General features: G+C 39.5%; 1 protein-coding gene across 1 annotated transcript in view; it reads left to right on the top strand.

Moving 5' to 3' along the window:
* Window positions 1–18,302, top strand: part of LOC111563871 (nuclear receptor coactivator 2-like) — a 68,677-nt gene that overhangs the window by 6,268 nt on the left and 44,107 nt on the right. Inside the window, exon 2 of the mRNA XM_055014485.1 lies at window positions 5,122–5,187. The gene's annotated coding sequence lies outside the window, so the exon portion shown is untranslated. The remainder of the gene's footprint in view (window positions 1–5,121; window positions 5,188–18,302) is intronic.

Below are 18,302 nucleotides of genomic sequence, written 5' to 3'. Positions count from 1 at the left end.
TTTGGTTAGCTGGAGCTGACAACGACTGTAATTCTCCAGCACTATGACACCAGAGCTGAGTTAGTGAGAGAGACTCCATAGGCCTGCACTGGGATAATACAAGCTAATAGCATAACAAGCTTTTGCAGAACAAACATGGGCCGTGGCCAGAGCTTATTGAAGTGTTCATCACTACCTTCTGCTGGCAGATCGTTGTAGCTAAGGTGACAGAGAAGAGGTTGTGCAGCGTTGTTGTAACAATTCATTTCAATACTTAATCACATCCATGTGTCACACTCACTTACCAGTTATTTTGATCCACTAAAGCTTTATAGACAAACTGTGATCATATCAGGTTATTAGGAAATGCTCGTAAACGTCAGTCAGCAGACAGCGTTTCTTTTCCCAAGATGCAATCAAAGACCCTTTGAGGCCAACACAGCTTGGCTTGTGTTCTGATTCAGCATCACACATCTGTGGGGTCCACGCTGTGAGGCATCTGAGGATAAAGGATGGTTGTCCAAATAGAAGCTGTTCTTTGGCAGGAGACAGATGAATCTTTGAAAAACTCTTCCACACATGCACGTCTTTCTGTTAACCTGAAGGCAACTGAAATGATCATGTCTACATGAACAAGCTGCTCACTTTTCTGCAAAAGTTGCAAGGACAGTCTTACTACGTGGAACCTCCTAACATTTCTGGATCTGATCTGCATACAGTCACATTAACGCATGGGCTCGCACACTTAACAGTACTATGAAATGTAATTACAATAAGACTATTCTGATATTACAGCACCAATATTAGTCCAGTAACATCACAGAAAGAGAAAAAAAAGAAAAAAAGGCAAAATAGTTTGTGTGCCAAAATCACAACACACCTGTCACACTTGGATACAAAGACATTTTCTTAATAATAAAAGTTGATGCTAGCAGGAGTGGAGACTCAGTTGTTTGCTTCCTGCTGTTTAATAGTATTTCCTCAACGTTATTAAACACTTACAGCATCAGACAGCAGCAGGATCCATGTGAGCGTCTCCTAAGCAAGAGAGTTGCATTTGTGCATGTGGAAAAACAGCGCCAGTAATTTAATTAAGCGCCTATAATTATAAATCATCAACCGTTTGGAGACAGGATCCGTCTGGGTCAGGATCTAATGGTAAATGACATGACAGTGTGTACTTTTCTTCACTGCAGAGTAAAGTTCAATCACAGTCGAGTGTTGAGGTAGTTTTTTTTATTTTGCCGTTGGTAAAGTAGTAGTTATATTATCTAGATCAGATGTGTCAAATGTACGGCCCATGGTCCAAAACTGGCCCGCCAAAGGGTCCAATCCGGCCTGTGGGATGACTTTGCAAAGAATTTTGTCTACCGCACTGCCACAACTTTTATGTGTTTTTTAATGTATACATTTTTTTAAGTTTACAAGGAAGGGGGATAACTTCCTTCTTCCTTAATAGTTCTTATATATTTTGTATGGTGTGTCAGCTCAGGTGGTCAGGATTACTACATAGATGTGGAAATGAATGTAAATTTAAAATCATTTCTTGGTCTTGACAAGTTGTTTTGATCATAAATTAAAACACTATAGCCTTCAGTTCCAGATACCTGTGACTAAATGTTTCGTGCCTTTGTAGACATTCTGTGATCTCTAAGTTGTAATGTGTAGATGATAAACTGAGGCATAATATTGTTGAAATCACACTTACTTTTCTTAAGAAATTTCAGTTTGTTCATAATGTTTTACAAAAAGATATTTCATTAAATGTGAACATTATCAGAATGCCATTTTTTTCACTTAAACGAAGGGAAACATTTGGAGTTGTAATTATTATTATTATTGTCATTATTATTATTATTATTTTCTTATGATTATGCTTTGATTTTGCTGGTCCGGCCCACTTGAGATCGAACTGGGCAACATGTGGCCCCTAAAATGAGTTTGACACCCCGATCTAGATTGTCAAAAATTATAATAAACTAGGCTTTTAGTTTTTTGCCCATTTGATTAGTTTGCTGTTGGTTTAATTTTGCTTATAACTGCAGTTACGTATCACTTGATGGACTGTCCAAAGCTGCATGAATGACAGATATTGTGTGGCTCTCTCCTTCAGTGTGGTGGGTTAATGAATGAAGGAAAAGTGACCTATGTCTGGATGACAGAATGCTTTCTCTTTATCGGACTGATGAAGCAGAAATGTTCCCCATCCCATATCTGAAAAGGGCTTTATTGTCACCATTAAGGAGTCAGAATCCTGTCTGAAGGAAAGGGCGTGTTGCAGATCAGATCTGAAGACGACTTTAGTATGAACTTGAGGCGGACAGTTGATTGCAGCAGAAAGCGTCAGTAATTTCTTGACATGATGGATGCCTTCTTTTATATTCATTTATATTTGACTGATGCCACATTTTCATTAAAAATGACATCAATCATTATCAACTTTTCATGTGTACAGCTAAATACCTTGTGATTCTGCCCCAGCATTATGAATGTGGTCAACTTGTGTTATGTGGTTCGTACTGTAAACCGGCTCCGATCTCGGCGTAGCTGTGGATGTCTGTGTTACCATAGAGCTGCTTAGTAACAGAAATTAATCACAGTCAGGAAGTAGGCCGTCTCTCTGTGTGGCTCTCATTGACTTTCTGTGGCCTGCTCTCACTCTTCCCTCTGTGTGTGTGTGTGTGTGTGTGTGTGTGTGTGTGTGTGTGTGTGTGTGTGTGTGTGTGTGTGTGTGTGTGTGTGTGTGTGTGTGTGTGTGTGTGTGTGATTGCTTACCGCAATGTCTAGTATGCAAATAATTAACAGTGAAGCTCTTCTTTTGCTAACTACAAAATTAGTTCTCAGCCACGGTTGCTGTGGTCAGTGTGTTCAAAGTTGTTCCTTTGTGTTTTTTCAAGCCACACTATACCTACGGGCTCATTATTTATTATTTCCAAACAGCCTCCAGCAGTTTATTTGCATGTCCTATGCTTTATTTACTTTGTGAAAACGCTGTTCCCAAAAGACTTGTCTTATGATGCGAACAAATTAATAGTCCAGTTAGTGCAATCTGCATGCAGTGCCAACAGTGCTGCATCCAGTCAGTAGAATCATTTAGTGTCCTAGTATGCTGAAGAATGTTTCGACTCCTGACAAAATAGAGATCCAAAGAAAAAAAGACCGTCTGATGACCCTCTTCCATGTTTGTGCCCCACATAAGTTTCAAGTTGGATCACTGCCACGGAGTCTTACTGTCATCGTGAACAACATTTGCGCTTGCATGTGTGCTTGTGCAATTCACAAAGCAGTTGGGTAGAGATCAGCTGTCCGTCCCTCCCACACACACACACACGCACACACACACACAATGACACACGGTGACACACACTGACACACTCTGATGCACAGGCAAACTGACAAACGCACACATATGCAGCCATCTCAGCAGTGGCAGGTGCATGTTCAAGTGTTGTGTGGTTTGAGTGTGCCGTGTCCAACTGACTGAGAAGGCGGCTGCCGCACACATGCACGTAATCGCACACCAACACACACACACACACACACACACACACACACACACACACACACACACACACACACACACACACAGTAACTGCACACACCAAGGAGAAGAGGCAGCAGATGTTTTGGATTTGACTGCTGACCAAAAAAAGTAACTTCTTCTTTTTACTACTTTTCATTTGGTGTTTTTGATTACAGTAACCCTTCCTACCCAAACACACACATACACACACACTGTCCTATTACATTAGCTTTTCAACTGTTATGATTTGGCAACATTTTTTTTTTTTGCAGTAATTGATAAAGAATCAATACTTGAACCTAAATTGTTATTAAACTAAGCATTTCCCACCTGTTTTTTATTCTGTGCAGTGTTTTAGTGATTTCACTGTGGTGATTTCCTGCACGACACTGACTCTGGTTAAACGTAATTGACAGTAACAGTCTAAAAATAACCTTGGCACCCTTTTCTGGTTCATTACACTGCATGGTGGTCCTGATTAACCAGATTTTAATTAACTTAAAAATGTCATTTACAATCAGTCTTGTGTATTTTATCACTCATTTTTGTATGATGAGAAGAAAAAAGAGGTGGGAGAGAGGATGTGATTCACTGGAAAGAACAAGTGACGTGTAACATTTCCTGAAATCTTTTTTTTTTGACCAGATTACAAAAGATAAGGTGGGACTGGACAGAGTTACCGACATCAGTAAGCAGGTAGACTCCTCCAGTGTCTTTGGTCCGGGGCGCAGCAGCAGGACACGTGATCCGATGTTTGGATGTTTCAGTGGCAGCAGCTCTCTAAAATGCATCCGTTAGAGAGAGAGAGAGATTTAAGTAGGTTTCAGCTGTTCAAATACAAAAAATAGGATGTTTGTAAATGTGAACCGGAGCCAGTGGGAACTCGCTGAACCTGGATAAGCACCATACTGGTCCAGGTCAGGCTCACGGCGCGAAAAAGGCCTCGGAGCGCTCCGGACCGTCCTCCCAGGAAGGGTCATTGTCTGGGAAAAGCTGCAGGTTTTCTTGTTATTGTGGGCAAGAGTGAGATTTCAAGCCTGACTGGCGTTTGTGTGTGGGTGGAGGGGTGTTTAAGGCAAAATTCAGCTAAATAATTTTACGCTGTGAAAACAAAGTGCACACACTTTCATACATTTGATCCTGGGTGTGGCCCCCCCGGTCGGACCTGATGACGGAGCGACTCCTGTGGTGCAGCGAGGTGATGCGTTTCACTCGTGTGCAGCCCAGGACTTTAATCATTCACTTAATTTAGCACTTGAATATGATCTCTAAATGCTGAAATGCATCCAGCGTTAATGGGAAAGTCCGGGAATTCTTCACATCAAAGTTCTCTCATGAGTTTTGGGAAGTCACCTGAATTATCTCAGCTCGGGTGTTTGAGTTTTTAGCAAAGAATGGATTTTGCATTACCTGACAGACTTCTATTAAATTGCATCGCAGTGACTTAAGATCCAGTATTTTTTGAGCTCGACACATTGGAATGAAAAGTTTGGACATCTTGTCATCTCCTGTGTTGTTTGACCTTTTTTTTTTTTTTTTACAAGTTCCCCAGTGTTTCAAAGGTGTAAAACCAAATCACTCTTTATCATTTTATTCATTATTTGTTTTATGTCTTACAGAGCGGACTGAATGATGTTGCAAGATAACTCTTTGTGGATGTTTATCGAGGAAGTTTCGCATATGAGGTGAGTAAATCTTTAAATTATGAGTTAATGTGTTTTCGGCAATTTTGATGTATTGTTTTTTTACATTTGTGTGTCTCTAAAAACACAGTCTCTCTAAACTTTCATTTTTTTTTTTGTACCGTAAAATAAGTAAATGAATTAATGTTTGATACAGATTCAGATACATTTGAATCATTTTGGAGACGTTTCAGTTCATTTCAGCCAGGTTCTGAACAGTTTTGGACAAAATTTTAAGCAATTTCTTTAATTTTATTTTGGACTAATTTTGTCATTTGGGGAACATTTTGAGAAATTTTAGAAACATTTTTTAGTCATTTTTGGTAATTTATGAGTAATTGTGAAAAAAAGTCATTTTGCAGAAATTCCAAATAGTTCTTAATAAATTTTTGTCATTTTGAGTTATCTTATACAATAATTGAGTCATTCTGGACAAGTTTCAATTAACTTTGTCCAGGTTCTGAATAGTTTTGGACAAAATTTTGACATTTTAAGCAATTTCTTGAACAATTTTGGACTAATTTTGTCATTCTGGGTACATTTTGAGTAAATTTATACAGAATTTTTGTCGTTTTGGGCAATTTCTGAGTAATTTTGAAAAAATGTTAAGTCACTTTGCAGAAGTTCCAAATAGTTCTTAACAAATTTTTGTAAATATTTGTCATTTTGAGTTATCTTGTACAATAATTGAGTTATTTTGGAAAGATTTCAATTAGCTTTGTCCAGGTTCTGAATAGTTTTGGACAAAATTTTGACAATTTAAGCAATTTTTGTGAATAATTTTGAACTACTGTTGTCATTCTGTAAACATTTTGAATAATTTTAGACAAAAAAAGTTGTTCACAGGCCCCCTCTAAAGTCACTGTGAAAGATTTATTCTGCATTTGTGATGGAAAAATCATGTCAACAGGTTTGAAATGTGTCATTCATGTCTGTAGAATCTGTTTAGAGTTCATATGTCTGTTTTTGAACAATAATATGACATTAAACATTCAGATTTACACGACAACTTCCATAGTGGCATGAAATACGAAGGCTTTTACTTCACACCACCACAGGACTCATCAGCCTGTTAGGGCTTGGAGTTAGAGTTATATTAGAGTCCAAAAGAAAAGATAATAATCAGGAAAACAAAGAAGACATGGGGTTATGAGAACTTTAGAACCAAAAAGGCAACACTGTTGGATCAAAGGTTGAGAAACGCTGCCTCAGTTTATACAACAGAGCACTGAAACTGGTTCCCTGAAACTGCAACAAGCTGATAAAGCAAACAGGGACATTGTGTTAGCTAATGGTGTTGAAAGGCTCATTGATGATTAGAAAACCCTTGTGCAGTTATGTTAGCACATGGATAAAAGTGTGAGTTTTCATGGAAAACATGAAATTGTCTAGGTGACCCCAAACTTTTGAACAGTAGCGTAAGTACAATACGTTACTGAAAATACAATAAGTTACTAAAATAAGACTAGAATAGAAAAATAAAACGTGATGCTGGCGATATTAGGGTAGCACAGTCACATTGTACATTATGATGAAATATTGCACATGAGATTGAAATGTTGCACCTGGAAATTGAAATATTACACATTCCAATAACAGGTTGTGCATATAATTAAAATATTGCACATGAAAACGTCATTTTAAACAGGACATTATCAAAATTTTACCACTGTGTGTGATTTTCACAACTTGCACGAATGAAGCTGGAATTAAATCTGTGCATTTCCATGAGATTTTTAGTTCTTTTATCTCCAATATTTAGTTTATAGATAAATATCTGTATAAAAAATGACATGAAACGATCCTCATTGAGCACCTAGAGAGGCTGAGTGGGTTTTTTTCTACACATGGGCTAATAGGAGGGAGGAGTGTGTGTGTGTGTGTGTGTGTGTTGTGGGAGGAGACAGGGAGGAGTGTGTGTCTACGTGATGGGGGGAGGGGAAAGAGAGGGAGGATTTGTGGCATGTAGTTTGTCAGCTGTCATTAAACACAGAGGACACACACACACACACACACACACACAGGAGTAATCTCACAGAGAGGAGAGGGGAAATACAAAACCAGTGTTTGTGTTGAGTGTGTGTGTGTGTGTATGTGTGTGTGTGTGTGTGTGCGTGTTGGCAGCGCGTGTGGTGTGAAAACCAGCGCGTCCGCCCGGCCGGCCGGCATGGGATGTTTGGCCGGCTCTGGACTGGTTATGGACTGGTTTAACCAAAGCAAAGGTAAGTGACTGACTGCTCTGTTCCACCCTGACAGCAGATTTAAAGGCACCGCTGCTTTTAAATTAACTGTAAAATGAGTTTGTAGCACAATAATCCTTTATTTTTTTAACTTACATTTAAACTGCCAGAATTATGAAATACAGAAGTGATGTAAACAAACCTTTAACTGCCATACTGGACATTAATAACTAATAGTTTCTGTGTTGAAGTACTTGTCAGTCATTCTGGGAGTCATAAAGAGTGTTTTTACTGGAGATAGTCGAGCTACTGTTTTGTTTAATTATTAATTTCTATGAAAAATATGTTCACTTTATTTGGCTCTTATCAGTTTTGTAGATTGTTTGATAGTACTACAACCACAAGATGTCTAATAATTCTAATAATCTGCTGAATAATGTGTGTTGATTACCAAACAGTGATGAGTTTGATGCTCATACTAGGTGCAACTGTCTTAGTCAGACTTTGAGCTGTCATGTATTGTTGTTGTGGTTTTGACAGTGTGTGTGTGCGTGCGTGTGTGTGTGTGTGTTGCGATGGGAGTGGTTATGTATGACTGGTCACATACACTCGGAGTGCACCGTCAGCAGGCCCGAAGCTGCTCTGTCACCTGAGGTCTAACCAGCCAACTGTTTACTCAGTTCGCTGTGCTTCAATAACAACTGTTGTTAAAAGTCATCCAGAGAGCAGCAGGTTCGCTGTTGGTACGGCGAGCAAGTCGACGGAAATATTCACAGGTTTATGAAGTCAGCCGGTGAAAGCAGAGTTTCATAATGACGAATTTTGAAAAAGGTGGAGAACTTCTGATAGTCAGTGAGTTAGCTGTTAATAGCTGTTTGCTTAGACTTTTAGCAAAACACAAAAGTTTTGTTCCACATGTAAAAGACCAAATTATAACTTATTTACAGACTAAATCCTCTCTGTGTTCCAGATAATAAGCAACATATGTTTATCTAAACTTAGCATAAGGAGAGTCTTTAATATCCACACTGGAAGTCAATATTTTATGAAGGTACTGAGTTGCGACTGTATGTTAATTTTCACAAATCTACTGCAGATAAGTCAATCAGTGATCAGAAGGTGGACTCTGGCCTCCAGGCCAGTAGAACAATAGAACACTTCTGAAGTGTTTCCAAGTATTTTTGGTTTCGTTTTGTGCTGCCTTCATGGACTCACCGGTTAATTCCTCTCCTCATATCAGATATTATTACTTGGAGGTTATTCAACTTATCTGTTTATTACAGAACATGATTTAATTCATCATTGCAAAAGGAATTTCACTTTACAACATCAGTGCACAGAGCGTTTGCTTGCGAATTTGGTTTTCTGGGTATACGCTACTGTTCAAAAGTTTGGGGTCAACCAGACAATTTAATGTTTTCCATGAAAACTCACACTTTTATTCATGTGTTACCATAATTGCTTAAGGGTTTTCTAATCATCAATTATCCTTTCAACACCATTAGCTAACACAATGTAGCATTAGAACACAGGAGTGATGGTTGCTGGAAATGTTCCTCTGTACCTCTATGGAGATATTCCATTAAAAATCAGCTGTTTCCAGCTACAATAGTCATTTACCACATTAACAATGTCTACACTGGATTTATGATTCATTTAATGTCATCTTCATTGGAAAAAAAACTTCTTTCAAAAACAAGGACATTTCTAAGGGACCCCAAACTTTTGAACAGTAGTGTAGGTCATATATCACAGTATCAAAAAGAACATTGAACCATCTTTGTTTATTTTCACTTGTATTGGAACACACACACACATTTACAGAAATACAGTGAGTAATAAAAGTTTGGCCCTGTGGTGTGAAATAACTGTGAAACTTGAGCTGAGAGGACCTAGAAATGGTGCTCATGATTTTCAGATTTGGCCGCTGTTGCTTGTTTGTGTGTGGAGCGCAGCGCTTCGGTTGCTTCACCATGACGAGAGAGCAAGTGTCACTGACAATAAACAAAGCCTCCCTCGCCCTCTTTCCATCTCTACAGGCTTCACTCTGAGATCCTGTGTATGTGTTTTCTTGCATGCATGATGGATAATTCTGCACAGTCAAAGGTCTGATTTGATACACTAATGTTGTACTCTGCTGCACCGTCGTGTAAATGGTGGTTCAGCTGATTTAGGCATTTGTTATTCTGATGAATCTGACTTTTATCTTGTGACAGTGATCAGTAGGCCTCCATGTGCAAATTTTGCATACAAAATAGCATCTAGTGTGTGTGTGTGTGTGTGTTTATTTTTAAATTTGCCATTGTGTGTCTATACAGAAGAGTATTGGCTTTGTGTGTGTCTCAGTGTGCCTGCGCATTAGTGCGTGTGTGCACTCACAATTGAGTTAGCATCCGGGCAGGCATGTTCAATGGTATTGATTCCGGTCTATAATCGATCAGGCTCTCACATTACATGAAGCTGCACATGCAGAGTAATGAGCGGCTGCTGGTTGAGTTATTGCGAGTCAATCTTTTGATTGGGCCTCCATGTTTTTGATGCTGTGGTCCTTCACTCACAGACATGGGCTGAAGTGGGTATAGAAGATGGATGGATGATGGACGGATCCTCCCTCCTCTAGTGTTTCTGCACTGCTCTTGCCTCAGATCACATTTCAATCAAACAGCAGATTTTCTTGGATTTTTTCTTGGTACATTTGAATATTTTGGATGTGCTGCTCTCCCTTTGTTGTCTTCGCAAGCTCCATCGGAATTATATAGACAGTGGTTGACAGATGATTTAGGCCTTGTCCACATTAATACAGATATTTTGCAAAACAAACATTTACCTCGACGTTTCTAATAGGATCTACCAGGATTTTTTTTTTGCAAACGCCTTTGAAAGTGAAGCTCCATAATCATGGATATATGTCTGTTCCTCTACATTTGGTTTGCACTAGTTTACAGCTTAACTAAGCATCACAGCAGCAGCATGCAAAAGCCTCTACATCTGCTGTGTCCAGTATTACAAAGTTTGCAGCATTCACAGGTTAAAACCCACAAAACCAATGCAATGAAATGATAGTCTTCTTTTATATTTGATGTAGTGTTGATGTGGTATTGTTGTGTGTTAGAGCAGTTTGTGTTGTTTTTGTAAAACGCTGGTCGTGTGGACAGAATTCTTATACTTTTTTAAACCGAAAGGAAAGACATCCATCTAGATATCTGTATTAACATGGACAAGGCCTTATTATTGGACTTTATAAAGCAAAATTCTAATTTGAACTGTCATTTCTAATGATTAGTGACCGTAATATGCGTCTCGTTTTTTATGATGATGATGTTGCCACTGAAAATGAAAAGGTAAGAGAAAGTAGACATTTCTATTTGAATACTAAGGTGACACTAAATCAGTCAATTAGCCTGATCTGTTCAGACATACAAGGTTGTGGTGGGGGTTGCTGCAACCACAGCAATCGTTGAAGTGGGTCAATTTGTACAGCTTGCATTTTATGGGGGTTCACTTCTCAGCACACAGAAAGGCGTTTGCTTTCCATTCCAGCACACCAGTGTCAGGTGTCTTTGGAAACTTTGACAATTCAATAAAAAAAGAAGGTTTGGGCTGCCAGGTGGCGAGGCAGGGCGACTGTTTTGTTCTCCAAATGAACAAATTTTAGATGAGCAAAAGTGGTTGACTGCCTCAGAAAATTCACTGACCTTTAATAAGGACTGTCAGGATGGGCTTGTACTGTGGTCACGTTTGCATACTCTGTGAGAGCGACGGTTTTGCATGAAATTTGGAAAGACCAAACTGTAAAAGCTGGAATGGGAATCAGAATCGAGATGTGCAGCGACAACACTTTTGAGCAAAAGAAGCTAAACGGGTTCAGGAAGTTTCAGTGTGATTTATTACTCTAGGAAGTTTCGTGGGCGTTCTAGGACTCAGGCTGAACAAGATGAGAATTTGCAACAATAAAACAGGAAAGTTTCAGAAGGATTCAGTACTTGGAACTCTCGTTTATAAGAGGAAATTTAGTTTCACGGATCTAACCAGTGTTCATATTCACTGAGTTGATTTGAACACAACTTGGAATTGTGAATACCTGAATGGTCACTGTTTGAAGTCCTATACTGAAAACTGTTGCCTGAAGTACTTTAGCCTTCAAACTGGGAGTTCATTGGTGTATGTGATGGTATTGTGACTTAAGTAGTTTGAGTAACTCTTTGGCTATATCCATGCTTGTTTTAATGTTAGTCATACTGGAAGATCCAATTAAACTCTACCTAAAGACTTGATATAAGCATGTAATGAAGTAGCTAATTGGAAATAATCTTTTTTTGAAGGCTGAGTAAAATATGTCTGTAAAGACCAGAAATGTGCACTACATAATTCATGATGAGCTGGAATAAAGGGAATAAAGTGGGGTAGTGGAAGGAAATTTGAGATTACAGCAGTGACACTTTCTGTTCATTTTGTGACCAAACTAGTGCAAAGGTATAATTTCCTGGCTTCTGAAAAGCTGACGTTTTGGATTTTGTGTTTTTTTGTTTTTGTCCCATCGTTGTATACAGAAATTTTGCACTTATTTCTCATAGCATGCTTTATTACATTTTGAAGGCATTTATGTGTGTTACGCTTTTGCTGGGAAAACCTCAAAATTCCCACCTGGCTTGACATTAGTTAGTTCACAGTGAAGAGTTTTACACTCGCTAAGCTGTTTGCATTCATATTCTTCAGCACGACTAGTATAACCTGAGGTCTGTACTAGGAAGTGAGATTAGCATGTTAGCAGCCTAAAGTCAGAGTTTTCAGTGTCAGACAGGTGGCTCTCTTTAACCTGTTAGAACACTTCAGTAACTGAGGCTGCACAGCTAACATGCTTGAAAAGAAATTCTGTTCAGAGTTTAGGATTTAAATCAGATATGATATTCTCTATAAGCGATATAGAATCTCAGCTGAGGGGAAACGTTAGATCTGCAAACCTGTTAAGCTGTGTGTTAGTGATTATGCTGAATGGAGTCATGCAGCTACATTAGCACAAACTGAATGCATCGCTTTGACATAGAAACCGACATTCTTTTAGTAGGAGATGTAAAAAACCCATAAATATGACTTGCCATTTTGCACTGCAGCTAATCGAACAAAGATGAGAAAATCAATCAGTCTGTTGGCGAGAGAATATTCAGTCAATAACATTAATTTTACTTTGATTTGGCCAAAAACGAAAGTGATTTTCGTGCATCCTCAACGCACTTCTTCGATATCATGTGTAAATGAAGTTTACATTTTAAGAGCTCTGTCATGTTAGAAATAAGCAGCTGCATTGCGAGTGGTAAAATAAACACATTAACTCGCATCATTAATACATTTCCACCAGCATTCCTCTCCTGCATCAGTAGCCATTAGCTTTTTACCGTAACATTTTATATTCTTAATGGCTCTCCATTGGCACAAGCTATTCCTATTTACTTCCTGAGGACAGGAAGAAGACTGCCATGACGTGTTAAACTCTCCTTTTATGAGAAAGAAAAACAACTGATTAACAAATAGTGGTACTACTTACTTCCGATTGGAGTTTTGTTGAGCCTGGCTTACGCAAAGAAAGCCTGGCTATGTCAAACTTGCTTCGTAGTACAGCCCTCTGATCCACACGTAAGCCTTATTCAACAAAAATTACAATCCCAACTGAGACACGGTCTTTATTCCAAACCTGCTGAATGTCTTTGCTAGGTTTTATTAATGCACTAACCTGTGAAGCCAAGTTAGAGAATTGTTCCCTGTACTTGTTAGCATAACAGATAATTTGTGTTTGTGTTCCAGATGCTGTAGTGGTTCAGTTAAACATTTCCTCGGCAGCCTAACATGCTTTGTGAATATCTGCTAAGTCAGCTGTGATGAGCCTCCGGGTGTCAAAAGAGGCAGCAGCACCACTTCCCCTCCTGCTGTCTTTCACTGTATTTGTTCTGTGACTTTTCTCTTTGTTGAATTATTAGCTACACGGAGCTTTTTGTTGTTGTCATTGTTACCGCGGCGTAGAATAGATGTTGTTGTCTCACAGTGTGACCAAGAGATGTAAACAAAATGCTTGTTGTCCCCGGCAACAGGCAGTAAGCCACCAACCATAAAGCCGGCAGCTCAGAGCAGCATCGCCGTGGCACCAAGCGGCCGGGATGTACATAAAGAGATTGGACGTATTGATGTGGACGCGGCGACGCATGGAGATTCACTTAAACACACACCCGCTGTGCATGTGTTGCACTGTGGGAGAAGCCAGTGTTCTTAATCCAGCCACAGCAGGGTATTAAATCTACTTTATGTTTGTGTGCGATGGGAGGGTTTGCTGGCTTTTAGACTGCAGTCTAAACGGAAGCTCAGACACCAAAGGGAGGAGGGACCTTCAGTTGTTTTAGCTGGAAACTTCTTAGATGCTTCAGAATAATTCCCAATAATGCACAGGAAAAGATTAGATGATCAACTTAGCTTTTTGCCCCTTGAGCGGTATCTGATGAAACTGTATGTTAAATATAATAACCAGTTATGGATGAAATGTGCAGCTGGATCCTAATGACTGACTGCACTGTCTGTAATAATGAAGGACTAACTTATCATCACTGCTAATTTAAAAAAAAAAAAAAAAAAAACAACTCATCAAAACATAGTCTGTCTCAAACTACAGACTTAAAGTAGGAGCTTCAATGACACTGTTACCAAAGACTAGCTGGGTTGTTCATAACAGCAGCTGATGGGCTACATTCATTTCTGGGGATAAAAACTCTGACATTTACACAGTGAAGGTGTTATCCTATTAAGTATCGAGGTTTTCCCAATATCCCAGTAAAAACGCATTAGCTTTAATTTTGTGCTGTCAGTCATTATATAAGACTGCGTGGTCGGTGTAATGTTTTTTTGTTACATGCTCAAAACCTCAATTAGTCTGCAAGCTAAGGCCTGAGGATGAGTCATTACTTTAATAACAGCCCCTAGCGCGTTTTACTTCTACGACAACTATCATTTTGTCAGGGTAGGTCTCATGCATATGGTGATTGTCGCATGCTTCTGACCGTTTGTTCAGCTTTCCAGTCGTTCCCTGTTGCAATGGGCTATTTTGTTGTTTTATTCTTTAATTACTGCTAAACTCTTTCTTCCAATCTCACCTCCATCTGGATGTAATCTGACACCCTGTATCTCACCACGTTACCAGCATATTCCTGGTGAGCTGAACCAGACCACAAAGACAGTTTAAAGACAATATTAAGTCTTTAAGATGGTTGTGTCATTAGTGGTGCTGTTTCGACACACGTGTTTCCAAGGCAATCCTTTTTGTCTTCCCCAAAAAAATAATTATCCACTGTGTCAAAATAAAGCAGCTTAAACAAGTAAACAATGAAAAGTGTCTGTGGAAAGCCTCACCCAATCCAGCACTGCTTTTTTATTTCCAGAAACCCAAAACAAAGACACCGAGGAGCCGCGGTTTCTACTGGAGACAACTAAAGCAGGCGGTGATCAATCCTCGGCTTTAATTCCTTAATGGCTGCTTTGACCCTCTGGCCCTGTCTCTTCTCTGCAGCTCAGATTGTTTTTAAATGGCTTCACTTTGTGAAGCTCTTGGCTCCTCTGATTGCATTAGTATTGGGCTGTACAGGGTAAAGGCTTTTGTCGCAGGCTACATTAGTGTTAATTCATTGTGTGCGTGTGTGTTTGCCATGTGTCTCTCTTTGCTTATTTCTTTGGCCACATGTGTATGTACTTGATTGACTGAAATATTTAAGTGATAGTGGTTTCGACTGTTTGCATTTCAGAGATTGATTGAACCTTTGAGCGTCAACTTCGGAGGTCACCCAGCTTTGTTTTGACGATGATGATGATGATGCTAACTCCAGTCAACTCGATGACCTGTCTACCTTTATAATAGCCACTAAAAGGGACGACAACTTTCTACTGTATATTTTCAAACTTTCTTTAAGTCAGTCTCTGGGAGAGTTTTTTTTTTTTGTTTGTTTTTTTGTTGCTTGGTGAAAATTCATGCATGCCTTCTGCAGCTGGAAGGTTTATTGAATGCTGTCATTAGCCTTGGTTACTTTTTTCCATTTGCCCCACTTAAAAGAATCTGTTTAGATATTGATTGACAGGTCAGGTAATTAATTTAATCTCCATATTTATTCCCATTTATTAGGCTGCTAATTTCACTGTTAATCAAGAAGTGCAAGCTTGTTGTGTTGCCGTTCACATACCGAGGGAGAAACAGTGGATCAGAGTGACTTGAAAAATTGTGAAAGCACGAGTTAGCAAACATATTTTCCAAGCTAACAGAAATATAGTGGCAGTGATATCAGAGACAGTTAAAGCAGACTAACCTCTTCAACTAATATGGACGTTTTTGAGTGCAATTTGAGCACCTGAATAATCTAAATTGGCACAAATGAATCCAGGTAAACCTTTAACTGCTACATTTTTGTTTTTCAAAACAAGGTTATTCACTTAAATACTTACACTTGTACTATTTTATTTTTTGCATGAAAAACCCCTCCAGACTTGAAATGCAACATAAAAAGTTTGTATCATATGTATTTATTGGTTAGAAAAACTCACAAACAGACCTTCATTTTATGAAGTAGTCTTTGAAGGCCCTCTCTAGTTGTTGATTTAACCTCAAAAGTTCATGTCTGCGCATCAAAGTTAAATATTTAGAAGTTTTTTGCAATGAAAATCATCCTGTCCTCTCTTAGAATGGCTCAGATGTCACTCTGCAGCTCACAAGCTCACCTATGACTCTGAAACCCTGTAAAACTACCTGATGCTCACACAGTGGAAGTTGTAATATTGGAGTAATTCAGCTATACATGTTCAAACCTGAAACTGATTCTGAAGAATAACAGTACAGAAAGCACCGCTCTGGAAGTCTGAATCTGTGTTTTTTTGACTCTCATGTGTAAACTGCAGCTCCAAGGTAGAACCACTCAGCCGTGGTGCTGACTGCTTATTTCCAGCGTATAAGCGCAACATATGGACACGTTAACGAGGTCAAAAATTAGATTTTCACCAGAGGGGGTTTTTAAGATTGATTTTTATCAAGTGGCTCCCAAGCACTTGACAGTTTAATGCCTGAACAAAGGAGGGAGCATATGGATGGGACGGACAATGGAAGAGTAGATTATGATGTACGAGTGGACCAAGTTGTTTCTATGGACACCGGGATGCTTTTTTTCCCCTCCATGACACTTATCAGTGTTGAAATCTGCTGTAACCAACTGAATTCAAGCTGTGCAGAGTGGCTGTCCTCCACATGTGAAGCCGTGATTTCAGTCGAATCACATACTGTGGCAAATTGCATCAGTGATTTTGATAAATGCAGTTCACGTGGAGAAAACTAATTTTATTCATGCACCTGATGGCTGAAGTCAGCGTCCACAGCCATGCTGGCAGCTGTGTGTGGCTCTGCTTAGTCATGCTAACATGCTCAAGGTGACGACGCTAGCATGTCAGTGTTTAACGGCCGAGTGTTTCCCGAGAGGAAAAGTCAGGGGATCCCCAAACTCATTACAGTGCATCATCTGGGGATTTAATCTGCAGGAAATGCTGTGCTTTCTCAATACTAACATTTGTCAGTCCGTTAAGTGGATGTTTCCCCAACTTTCACTGCTGTTGGTACTGAAAGAAAAATTTTTAACTTCAGAGATTTTGAATGTTAGTGTCAAATTTCATGACACTCAATTCAGTCAAGATATTTGTCTGCGAGCCAAAGTAGCAGGCTAACTACAAGGCTGACATTTCTATCCTTCCTGCCCTGCTGCCAGCGCAGATAAAAACTGGGTGATAGCAATACATGTTGATAACTAGCTGACTCGTGACGATAACAGCTGATTAACAGGGGCTCTTGTTGCATTGTGGGAACTATCACTGCAGCCAGAGCCAAAGACACCACTTGGCAGGAACACTACTTTTGGTACTCGTCTCCTTGTCTTGTTATTGGCCATTTTCTCCTCTGTCTCCTCTGTTCTCCTCTTATAGTGTAATTAGGCCATATTTTCCTCTTGCCCCGGGCCTGATTATTCAGAGCAACAAATGCCCCTCCTCCCATTTTCTTCCTCCTGTCGCCCCATCCAGCTCCACATGGATTATTTTACAGCATTTGCTTTTGCCAACTTGACGTCTGTGTGAGAAAAGGTTTCCGCTGTCCCTTCTTCTATCTTTCTTCTCTTTCTTTCCTCCTCGTTTGTTCTCTCCTCCTCCTTCTCTGTTGTTTTCTGTCTCCTTTATCCCTCCTTCCTGCCTTCATCTGCACAATATCAGCCCCACTGACCGGCTGTTATGTAACAGTCAGGTGATGTGTTGGCCCGTTGAAGGGCCTCAAAGGCCTACTGTCCTGACAGACAACTTCTGTCCTGCTTGTGACTCTTAGATTCTGCTTCAGTGTCACATTCATTCAGTTTCAGTTTTCCAATCACTTTTCTCTTTTTGTCCCTAAACCTAGAAAATTATATTTAAGTCATATTAGCAAAAACAAGAAGTCTACATTATTGCCAGGCCTAAACCTACAATAATTTTTTCTGCATGTTTAAAAACCAGACCAGTTTACCACTGCCACCATTATCTGAGGTCAGAATAATTTGTGGATCTAGTAAAAGTCTTCATCCCACAGAGCACATAGTAGATGGTGTTGGGCCAACAAGATGAGTGTTATCAAGGTCTAGTAGCATCAGGTGACCCTGTGGTGTAAATGTCCCTGCCTTTCCTTCTTTTTGTTCTTGCACAATACATGAAGGATGACAAAATATTATCAAAACAGTTTATCTGTGAACATCACAACTCCTTTTGAAGACCGTCAACTCAGACGCCAGTAGCGTTCATGTAGGAACAGTGTGAATGCCTCCATGAATTAGCTATTTCTAACTGAAGTAATTATTGACACCTACTTTATTCCCACTGGGCCTCCCACATATTGCCTGCAAGCACATTACA

The sequence above is a fragment of the Amphiprion ocellaris genome, chromosome 10 (genome assembly GCF_022539595.1).
Source record: "Amphiprion ocellaris isolate individual 3 ecotype Okinawa chromosome 10, ASM2253959v1, whole genome shotgun sequence".
Taxonomy (NCBI): Eukaryota; Metazoa; Chordata; class Actinopteri; family Pomacentridae; genus Amphiprion; species Amphiprion ocellaris.
Note: the sequence above shows the minus strand (reverse complement) of the source record. Positions and strands in the feature narration are given on the sequence as shown.